The 11,057-nt window shown below is 44.4% G+C and overlaps 1 long non-coding RNA gene across 1 annotated transcript; it reads right to left on the bottom strand.

Moving 5' to 3' along the window:
* Positions 1–5,318: 5,318 nt before the first annotated feature.
* LOC134359582 (uncharacterized) lies at positions 5,319–10,746 on the bottom strand. Its single transcript, XR_010021147.1, has 3 exons — positions 10,711–10,746; positions 6,099–6,164; positions 5,319–5,445 (listed from the first exon to the last, which is right to left on the bottom strand). It is a non-coding gene; the product is annotated as an uncharacterized LOC134359582 (long non-coding RNA).
* Positions 10,747–11,057: the final 311 nt, after the last annotated feature.

Here is an 11,057-nt window from a genome sequence, read left to right as displayed (position 1 = left end):
CTTAGTAAGTATTTTGCATCAGTCTTCACTGTGGAATACATTAGCAGAATGCCAGAAATGTGAGAATGTCAGGGGGCCGAAGTGAGGGTCATCGCTATTACTGAGGAAAAGGTGCTTTGGAAGCTGAAAAGTCTAAAAGTAGATGGTCACCTGGACAAGATGGACTACACCTCAGGTTCTGAAAGAGGTGGCTGAAGAGATTATGGAGGCTTTAGTAATGACCTTTTAAGAATTACTAGATTCTGGAATGGTTCCAATGGACTAGGAAATTGCAAATGTCACTCCACTCTTTCAAAAAGGAGGAAGACAGAAGAAAGGAAATTATAGGCCAATTAGCCTGACTTCAGTGCTTGGAAAGATGTTGGAGTCCACTATTAAGGATGAGGCTTCAGAGTACATGGAGACACATAATAAAATAGGCCAAACTCAGCATAGATTTTTCAAGGGGAAATCTTGCCTGACAAATCTGTTGGAATTATTTGAGGAAATAATAGGCGGGGTGACAAAGGAGAGCCAGTGGATGTTGATTTGGATTTTCAGAAGGCCTTTGACAAAGTGCCACACATGAGGCTGCTAAACAAGATAAGAGCCCATGGAATTACAGGACAGGTACCAGCGTGGATCGAAGATTGCCTGACTGGCAGACGCAAAGAGTCATAATAAAGGGGGCCTAATCTGGTTGGCTGCCGGTGACTAGTGGTGTGCTGCAGGAGTCACTGTTGGCTTCTTTTCATGCTATATGTCAATGATTTGAATGAAGGAATTGATGGCTTTGTATCCAGGTTTGCCGATGATACAAAGATAGATTTTGGGGAAAGTAGTGCTGTGGAAGCAGGGTGTCTGCAGAAGGACTTAAACGGATTGGGGGAGTGGGCAAAGAAGTGGCAGAAGGAATATAGAATAGAGAAGTGCATGGTCATGCACTTTGGTAGAAGGAATAAAGGGGTGAACTATTTTCCAAATGGGGAGAAAATTTAAAAATCAGACTTGCAAAAGGACTTGGGAGTCCTCGTGCAGGGTTCCTTAAAGGTCAACTTGCAGGTTGAGTTGGTGGTGAGGAAGGCAAATACAATGTTAGCATTGATTTCGAGAGGACTAGAATATAAAAACAAGGATGTAATGTCGAAGCTTTATAAGACTGGTCAGACTGCATTTGGAGTATTGTGAGCAGTTTTGAGCCACTTATCTAAGAAAAGATGTGCATGCATCAGAGGGGGTTCACGAGCATGACCCCAAGAATGAAAGGGTTAACATATGCAGAGCATTTGATGGTTCTGCACCTGTATTCGCTGGAGTTTAGAGGAATGAAGGGAATCTCATTGAAACCTATCGGATATTGAAAGGCCCAGATAGAGTGGATGTGGAGAGGAAGTTTCCTATAGTGGGGATATCTAGGGCCAGAGGGACTTCTATTTTGAACAGAGATGAGGAGAAACCTCTTTAGCCAGAGGGTTGGTGAATCTGTGGAATTTGTTGCCACAGGCATGTGTGCAAGCCAAGTCATTGGGTATATTTAAAGCAGAGGTGGACAGGCTCTTGATTAATCAGGGTGTCAAATGATATGGGGAGAATGGGATTGTGATGAATAATAAATCAGCCATGATGGAATGGGGAGAAGACTAGATGGGCCAAATGGCCTAATTCTGCTCCTATGTCTTGTGGTCTTTTGGTAGTGGTGATGAGTTGTATCAGATATTCCAGTCCTTTGCTTTGTCTGCTCCAATTCCTAACCCATAGACCTCCTCGTCACCCTAACATAATGTTCCTCACAAATCATAAAGGATTTTTGAACGGTTTTACCTAGTGGTTGCATTTTTGGTTGAGGAGTGGATGCTGGACTGGACAAATCATTTAGTTTTCTTCAAATAATGCCGGGGTGAGGAATCACCTTTCATCAAAGCCTCAGGCAGAGGGATCTCAGGAATGCTACCGAATGCCAGTTATTTCTGACTGCAGAACATTTGGTGAACCACTGCAACTGGTTCCTCCTGACCTGCTCGAGTTGCTTTCCCTTCCTCCTACCTGCTACAATCTTCTAAACCCCAGACTACAATCTGTTATTGATCTTATTTCCTGTGATACCAGTGCCCCACCATTACTGCAGTTCTTGATCTCCACATATGATGAATATTAATTCATTCCCAGGGTGCATGCATATTTAATATAATTCAATACTTTTGTCATCCAGCTCGGTGAGGTCAACTGAAGACAACTAAATGCCAGATCAGGTAAAGACATTGGAACAGAACCTCTTATAATTTTACAGTACAGTGCAAAAGACTTAGCACTTATACTGTATGTAGCTAGCGTGTCTGAGACCTTTGCACAGGACTGTATTTGTCAATGTGGAGCAGAGAGCGAGCTGGTAAATCTGGCAGGAGCAAACAATGCTGGGGATGGCGAGGGTGGAATGCCGCGGGAGGGGTGTGGGACAGAGGTTGAGGGAGGTAGTGCAGGTACAGACACAGCCAGCCCTGAGACACCAGACAAGGTCATTTGATTCCACACAATTACAGAGTAACTCTGGTGCTTCCCGCTCCCTCCCTCTCCCTTCCCCTTTTCCAACCATGATTCCCCTCTCCCTGCCCCCTTCCCACTCTCAGCCCACAATAGAGACCCAGATCAGAGCCAAGTTTATCATCACTCACATATGTCATGAAATTAGTTTTTTTTATAGCATCAGTACAGGGCAATACATAAAATTACCACAGTACTGCCCTATATGTGCCAAAGACTTTTGCACTGTACTGTATATGCTTCCATCAGGCCATCCCGTCAGTCTCCCTCGCCCAGGGAAAACAAGCCCAACCTGTCTAATCTCTCCCCATAACTAATGTCCTTCAGGAAATATCCTCTGCACCACCTCACCCTTCCTATAGTGAGGAAAACAAACCTGCCCTTCCTTTCCATAGCAACCTGAAACAAACCGATTGTGATGAATCCCATGACATCTGGAACTTAATCCTTCTTCATAAAGGCCTGCTCCAAAATATCTACCTATCCCTCTGGAGTTCTCTGTCTGCCATGAATACCTGCTTGTTGGGCCTTGCCCGTTTTACTGCGTGCCACACACAGGTTACGCCTTCGCTCTTGGAGGTGGCAGTCTGATTTAGAGCAAGAAGGTATTCATGATTCATGATGTAGGAACAGAATTGGCCCATTTCACCCATCGAGTCTGCTCTGTCTGTACTGATCTTTACTTATAGAATGACTTTATATTTTCCTAAATCTCACTTCCCCAGGGAATTTCATTGCCCCTTTATGCCTTACTAATTTCTTTTTGAAGTCCTCTCTTCAGCATTGTTGACACCTGTGGGCTGCCCTGAGCACATCGTGACACAAACGACACATTTCACAGTGTACTTCCATGTACAATTGATAAATAAATGACATTGTATATTCCTCCAGAGATGTCCTCTATCACAGATGCCTTCTCCCACCATGATTTCTTTTCTTCAGCTCAAACCTTCAATATCCTTTATCATTTAAACTTCCCTAATTTTGCGTCTTTGCTTTTCACTCTTGGTGCTGATGCTAATCTCTTGCCAACTCTTTTTTAAAAGCCTCCCACTTGCCAGTTGTTGTTTTACCCAGAAGCCCTGCTTCCAGTCTACACTCAGTGGCCGCTATATTAGGTATGTACACCTGCTTGTTAATGCTAATATCTGATCTAATATGTGGCAGCAACTCAATGCATAAAAGCATGCTGACATGGTCAAGAGGTTTAGTTGCTGTTCAGACCAAACATGAGAATGGGGAAGAATTGTGATCTAGGTGACTCTGACCACGGAATGATTGTTGGTGCCATACGGGATGGTTTCAGTATCTCAGGAACTGCTGATCTCCTGGGATTTTCACACACAACAGTCGCAAGAATTTACAGAGAACGGTGTGAGAAACATGAAAAAACATTCAGTGAGTGGCAGTTTTGTGGGTGAAAATGTTTGTTAATGAGAGAGGTCAGAGGAGAGTGGCCAGACTGGATCATGCCGACAGGAAGTTGAGAGTAACTCAAATAACCACCCATTTCAACAGTGGCAGGCAGCAGAAGAGCATCTCTGAACACACAACACTTCAAACCATGAAGTGGACGGGCTACAGCAGCAGAAGACCATGAGGATCTACTCTGTGGCCACTTGATTATGTACAGGAGGTACCGAGTAAATTGGCCACTGAGAGTGTATCAAAACTTTGGATGAGGGAAACCTTTGACGTCTACAATCATAAGAACATAAGAAATAGGAGCAGGAGTAGGTCATCTGGCCCATTTGATTAGCATTCTTGTTCATTTAAATAATTATGGGTTACAGTATATGTAAGCATATGTTAATTGCATACATCATCACCCTTACCATATGATACTTGCATGCTTCACTTACTGTAAAGACTAAGTTACACTCATAATTTTGAACTCCTGTGAGTTTCTTTGAAATGGTTTAATGTTTTGAAGTTACAAAACTTAGCATGACCCTTTGCATCAGTGCCTTAAAATACCTGGAATTATGGTCACTCTACCCAAAGGTCGCCCCCACCAACTCTTCCAGCATTTGCCTGGTTTTATTTCCCAAGATGAGATCCAGCCCTGCCTGGTTCCAAGTCCAACTCTCTACATATTGTCTCACAGAACTTTCTTGGATGCACTTAACAATTTCCACCCTATCTAGCACAACCCCCTACACTAAGGCAGTCTTTGTCATCCTTGTCATTAACCACTACCCCCACTGACCCACCCACTGCTGTAGCCCTATTGTCCTCACACCTTTATGAAATTTGTTTACTTGCGTGTCTCTCTAATTCCCACCCACTATTGGAGACCTACCATGGTAACGTGATCTCAGCTAAGTTCTATCCTATAGCCCCACTAGATGTGTGCCATGGTAGTGTAGTGGTTAGCATGACATTATTACAGCTCAGGACGTTGTAGTTGGGAGTTCATTCCCAGCGTCCTCTGTAAGGCGTCTGTACGTCCTCCCCATGGAATACCCGGGCTTTCTCCAGGTGCCCTGGTTTCCTCCCTCAGTCCAAAGGCGTACTGGTTAGTGGATTAATTGGTCATTGTAAATTGTCCTGTGATTAGACGAGAGTTAACCGAGGGGCTGTCAGGGGTTGCTGAGCGGTATGGCTTCAGGGATCAGAAGAGCTCTATCTCTAAATAAAATAAACTTTTAAATGCTGTCATGATTTCTTTCCTGCACGTGTTCTGTGATGCTCCTTCGCTGGGACAGTGGCATCGAGAATCAACATGGTCCTGAGGAGACCATGGTACTGAGCTCCAAATCTCACTGGTTTGCCCTCAAAGTCTTGCTGTGTAATAACATCTCCAAACAAAACCAGAATGGAACGCCTGGCCTGTAGTCAATGTTCAGTCACAGCAGCCGCGACTGCCTCTGGACCACACCCAGTCAATGATTGAGTTGTCAGGCAAAAGCAGTTTTTGACCTGGAACTGAAAAACAAAGGAAGCTGTTTAAAGAGTCTGTGTAGTTCTGCGAAATAAAAATCATCGAAAAAGTGTAATCTCCTATGGCCTGTTCTCAGTATTGACTGTCTTTGAAATCCAGCGTCAACTTGACAATCTCAATGTCAGTCACTGGAAAGGAGCACTCCAGTCTCCTGCGTTGAAGGTGTTGACTTGTTTACAAGCCTGTTCTGAATGAGTCGGCAAGAGTGCAAATGTCATCAGACTGTGGGAAGAGTGAATTAATCCCGCTCTGACATCTCCTCACTCTGGGAAGCTGATTAAAACCAGGAATTCTGGCAGGTTGCCTGGTGAGACTTTTTAAGACCACCTACAGCAGAGATCAGCCAACTGGAGCTGAAAATGATCCTTTAGTATCACAAGGAGTAGCCCATTCACCCAGCAGAAAACATTTTAAGAATGTAATAGGATTGGGAATGGTGTTTAAGTCCCCTCGAGGCTGCTCTGTCTCCAACAGCTGCCTCTCTGCCTCGCCTTTCCTACGTCAGTTCCACCACTAGCCATGATACCTAGTTCCTTCCGAGACTACTAGAGTATTCCTTGATCGGCAGATCTTAATTCCAGCCTGCAAGGCTTCCACCATACAAGACCACTGTCCCCTTCCATTTTCATTGACATACCAACCAGTCCACATATCCACTCCAGCCTGGAATGAGGTGTTTCAGCAGTACACTCCTGGAGGTTATCTGCAAGCACAAATGGACATGAATTAAACATTTGATTTGAATAGCTGTCTGTTAGGAAGTTTAGGAAAAGGGGGTCATTCAGTCCCTTGGCTTTGGCATCTATATTAAACCAGCTTTTCACAGATACCCTGCTACCTGATAATTTGCTGAGGAGGCTGTTTGTGTCTTTCTCATTTCCTGATTCATACCTCACGTTCATTCAGATTTCTTCATACCATCATTATGTTACATATCCCTCTCTCAATCCCAAAGTCAATCACCCACTCTACTTCCCCGTTCTCTATGTCGTATTAACCCATCTCCCTTCTGGAGCAATGGATCGAGAATGAATGAGATGATTGTGCTTTCCCAGTCAGATCTGGCTCCAGTTATTACCTTCCTATGTAACCCCATCATGCTGAGCACAATGTTCACTCTTCTTGTTTATGCGTCTGTCACGTCGTGCTGATTAAGTCTATAAATGCATTTGATATTGAACAGCTATCCACCCAGATGGTACAGATACCATTAAGGGCTTTCAGTCTCCCCAGTGCTAAGCAGCTAGCCACGTTTCAAGGTCCCAGGTTGACTGTGAACACTAACTCTTTTTCCATGAACTATTTCTGCACTGGTGCTGCATGGTTGCTGCTTTCCTGCTTTTAAACGAAGACAGAAATTAGATAAGAAAGGCCAATCAGCTCATGGATGCACTTTGACATCATCACTGGATCGTACATTTCAAGAGACAATGACCAATGTCTTATAAATCCCCATTCCTTGCTATTCCTACAGGATCAGGACCTGAAACATTGATTGGTTATTCCTTTCTATATTTGCTGCCTGTTTTTCCTGAGTTCCTCCAGCATTTTGTGTGTTTCACTCTGGGTTTCCAACATCTGCAGAACCTCTTGTGTTTATCATTTGCTGCTTCTCTGCGAAGTCCCTTCGAGGGATGCCTACCCTGAAGAAGTTTAAATCTTCTCTCTGACGGGAGTTCGGTGAGAACCTCCCTCACTGTGATCTCTATTGCTCTCCCACTTCAAAGGGTCTCAGCCCGAAACGTCAACTGTTTATTTCCCTCCATAGATGCTGCCTGACCTCCTGATTTTTTGTATGTTGACACTTCCATATCCATTTCTCTTGATCTTACTATTGGTCTTCAGCTGCTTGGGCTCTATAAAATGATTTCTCTCCTCTTTTAGAACTGTTTTCCAATTAGGTCCAACCAGAGCATTTGATGGCTCTGGGCCTCTACTCACTGGAATTTAGAAGAATGAGGGGTGACCTCATTGAAACCTATTGAATGTTGAAAGGTCTTGATAAAGTAGACGTGGAGAGGATGTTTCCCAGGATGGGGGAGTCTAAGACTAGAGGACACAGCCTCAGAATAGAGGGACATCCTTTTAGAACAGGAATGGGAAGGAATTCTTTAGCTAGAGAGCAGTGAATCTGTGGAATTTGTTGTGACAGGCAGCTGTGGAGGCCAAGTCGTTGGGTACATTTACGGCAGAGGTTGATAGATTATTGATTGGTTGGGGCATGAAGGGATAAGGGGAGAAGGCAGGAGACTGGGGCTGAGAGGGAAAATGGATCAGCCATGATGAAACAGTAGAGCAGACTCGATGGGCCAAATGGCCTAATTCTGCTCCTATTATTCTATTATCTACTCCATTGAATAAATGTATATTTGTGTCTGATTACACCTCTGTGAAGCTCAAAGGAAAACCATCTCCAACAGATGTTGTTACTATTATTGTGTCGGTTAACGGTCTCTGTTGCGGCTCGTTTGGGTCACACCTGATTCTCCACACTGTCACTGGAGAACTATGTAGAGATGAGATGACGACCAAGGCTGGAACCATGAGGGAAAGTGAGAAATCACACAATATCTGATTGAGGAGAGTTGAAATATTCACTGGAAGGTTTGAGCATGAAGGCAGTAACTTTGTCACATGGTGTGAGCAGAATTATCTGCAGCTTAATGTGAAAAAGACTAAGGAGCTGGTGGTAGACCTGAGGAGAGCTAAGGTACCGGTGACCCCATTTTCCATCCAGGGGGTCAGTGTGGACATGGTGGAGGATTACAAATACCTGGGGATACAAATTGACAATAAACTGGACTGGTCAAAGAACACTGAGGCTGTCTACAAGAAGGGTCAGAGCCGTCTCTATTTCCTGAGGAGACTGAGGTCCTTTAACATCTGCCAGATGATGCTGAGGACATTCTATGAGTCTGTGGTGGCCAGTGCTATCACGTTTGCTGCTGTGTGCTGGGGCAGCAGGCTGAGGGTAGCAAACACCAACAGAATCAACAAACTCATTCGTAAGGCCAGTGATGTTGTGAGGATGGAACTGGACTCTCTGATGGTGGTGTCTGAAAAGAGGATGCTGTCTAAGTTGCATGCCATCTTGGACAATGTCTCCCATCCACTACATAATGTACTGGGTGGGCACAGGAGTACATTCAGCCAGAGACTCATTCCACCGAGATGCAACACAGAGCGTCATAGGAAGTCATTCCTGCCTGTGGCCATCAAACTTTACAACTCCTCTCTTGGAGGGTCAGACACCCTGAGCCAATAGGCTGGTCCTGGACTTATTTCATAATTTACTGGCATAATTTACATATTACTATTTAACTTTTTATGGTTCTATTACTATTTATTATTTATGGTGCAACTGTAACGAAAACCAATTTCCCCTGGGATCAATAAAGTATGACTACTATGACTATGTAAGCTTGTAGTAAATTTGAGACCCAACATCTGAAACCAGACAGCAGGCAGCCGAAAAATGATTTTCCAGGTAACTTGGAGTAAAGTTCTATTCCAACTAAAAGGAAGAGAGTTTGGAAAAAGAAAATATGAGGTGAGAGATGTAAGGAAGGGTTTGTTGATGTCCATACCTATGGATAAAGCCATGGAACTCTGATAATTTGGTGCAATCTAGAGAGAGGAGCTCTTGATGAGTTGGAAAACAGTTGAGTTGTACAGTTAGAATGGCCTAAGTACCCAAGAGGTGAAAAGTGGGAAAAAAATGACCAGCTGCCAAGTATAAACATGGAATGTTGGAAGTCCAAGGCAACACACACAAAATGCGGAAGAACTCAGCAGGTCGGGAATGCTGGGAGACACACGAGAGAGAAAGATCTGATGTGAGATTGGGAAAAAGGAGATCTACTGAGATCTGGAAATGCAATGACCATTGTCTTGGAGAGACTAAAGGTTAAAAAGGCATCACAAAGAACCCATGACCCCAATCCCAACTATGAACAGCAAAGAGAAAAGACAATATGAAATAATCAAAACTAACATTTAAATTCGATGAAACTGATTCATAGATAGAACAAGTGCCCTGATCGAGAGAGCCCTGAAGAGAGAGTTAAATCAGCAGCTCTTTGAGGGACAGGTAAGAAAAGCTCAGAGCTGAGTCAGTGTAACACAATCCAGAGGCAGTAGAGATCAAAACAAGAGGCTGTATGGGGCAGAGTGTCCTCAGATATCAGCAGTATTCCTGGAGGATCTGGCATCCAGCAGTGGAGCAAGAGAGGAAATCAGGGATAAAGAACAGTGACTCCAGGGATCCAAGGAATACTGAAATAGGCTAGTTCAAGGAGTCCATACGATGAGGAAGAAGAGCAGTGAGAGTCAGTCTACTGTACAGTGGAGGAAGAGTTCTGAAGGACACTGCAATCAAAGAAGCAAAGGACAGATCATTCACCAGAACTAAGAGTAACACTCACAAAATGCTGGAGGAACTCAGCAGGTCAGGTGGCATCTATGGAAATGAATAAACAGTCAACATCTTGGACCAAGATCCTTCATCAGGACTTAATCTGAATCTGAACTTTTTGGGTTCAGAACCAAAGAGCATGCTTTTAGGAACAAGCAGGAAGGAGCCAGCTAGGCCAAGAGTGAAAAATACCCAGAAGCCACAAGAACAGATTGGGCACCGGCAGAGAGCAAAGAGCAGAGAACACTACTCCCAGCAGCAAAAGGAATAGCTGGAACAAGTGGGTTAGGTTTGAAGCCGGGAGACCAGGTGAAGGGTCTCAGCCCAAAGCATCGACTATTTATTCCTCTGCATAGATGCTGCCTGGGTTCCTGCAGCATATTGTGTATTTTGCTCTGGATTTCCAGCATCTTCAGAATCTCTTGCATTTGCATGTTGATGTACAGCCTCGCAGTTCAATTGAATCTGCACAGTGGCCTGAGAACTGGAAACAAGAACGCCATTCAGCCCCTTGTCCATGCTCCACAACTCTATATGATCACGGCTAATCTTCTTTACCTGGCAACACCAAGCAGCACCAACCCCAATGATAAAATTATATCCATCTTTCCCTTGTGTAGACACAACAAAAAAGCTGCACAACCCTCTTGGCATCATTTACCTGACTGCATGAGCCCCGCCTGTTGATGTTATATTCTTTTGCTGAATTCTGGCTTCTTGTTAAGATGCATGTCCTGGCTGCCATTAAATCCCTCCACCTCCCCCCCCCCCACCCCACCCCAAAAGCCTACAGGGGCTCAGGCACAAGGCAGCTTGGTAATGATGTGCAGCTTACATGGTGGAGTGTGCAGGGTGGAGGATGCCTTTGGGGACCTGCGCATGCAGTCACTGATTATCGGCCATGGACCGGAATCCTGTCCGGTCTCTCACAGGACCACATTTGGGTCGTTTATACAGTCACTGTTTAAGCAACTGGGGGCAACGGTACACTCACAGCGTGGAGCTCAGCTTTCCACCAGTCAGCTTACGTGCCTATCGCCGTGCTTGTGAGAATAAAAGCAGACACTCAACAAGTCAGGCAGCATCTGTGAAGAGAGAAGCAGAGTTAACTTTTCAGGCTAATGACCTTTCATTACTTGTTCACTGTCCTAATGAACATTCCTAGTATTTTTTGTTTTTATT

The sequence above is a fragment of the Mobula hypostoma genome, chromosome 20 (assembly GCF_963921235.1).
Source record: "Mobula hypostoma chromosome 20, sMobHyp1.1, whole genome shotgun sequence".
NCBI lineage: Eukaryota > Metazoa > Chordata > Chondrichthyes > Myliobatiformes > Myliobatidae > Mobula > Mobula hypostoma.
The sequence above is the reverse complement of the archived record's forward strand: the minus strand, read 5'-3'. Positions and strand labels throughout refer to the sequence as shown.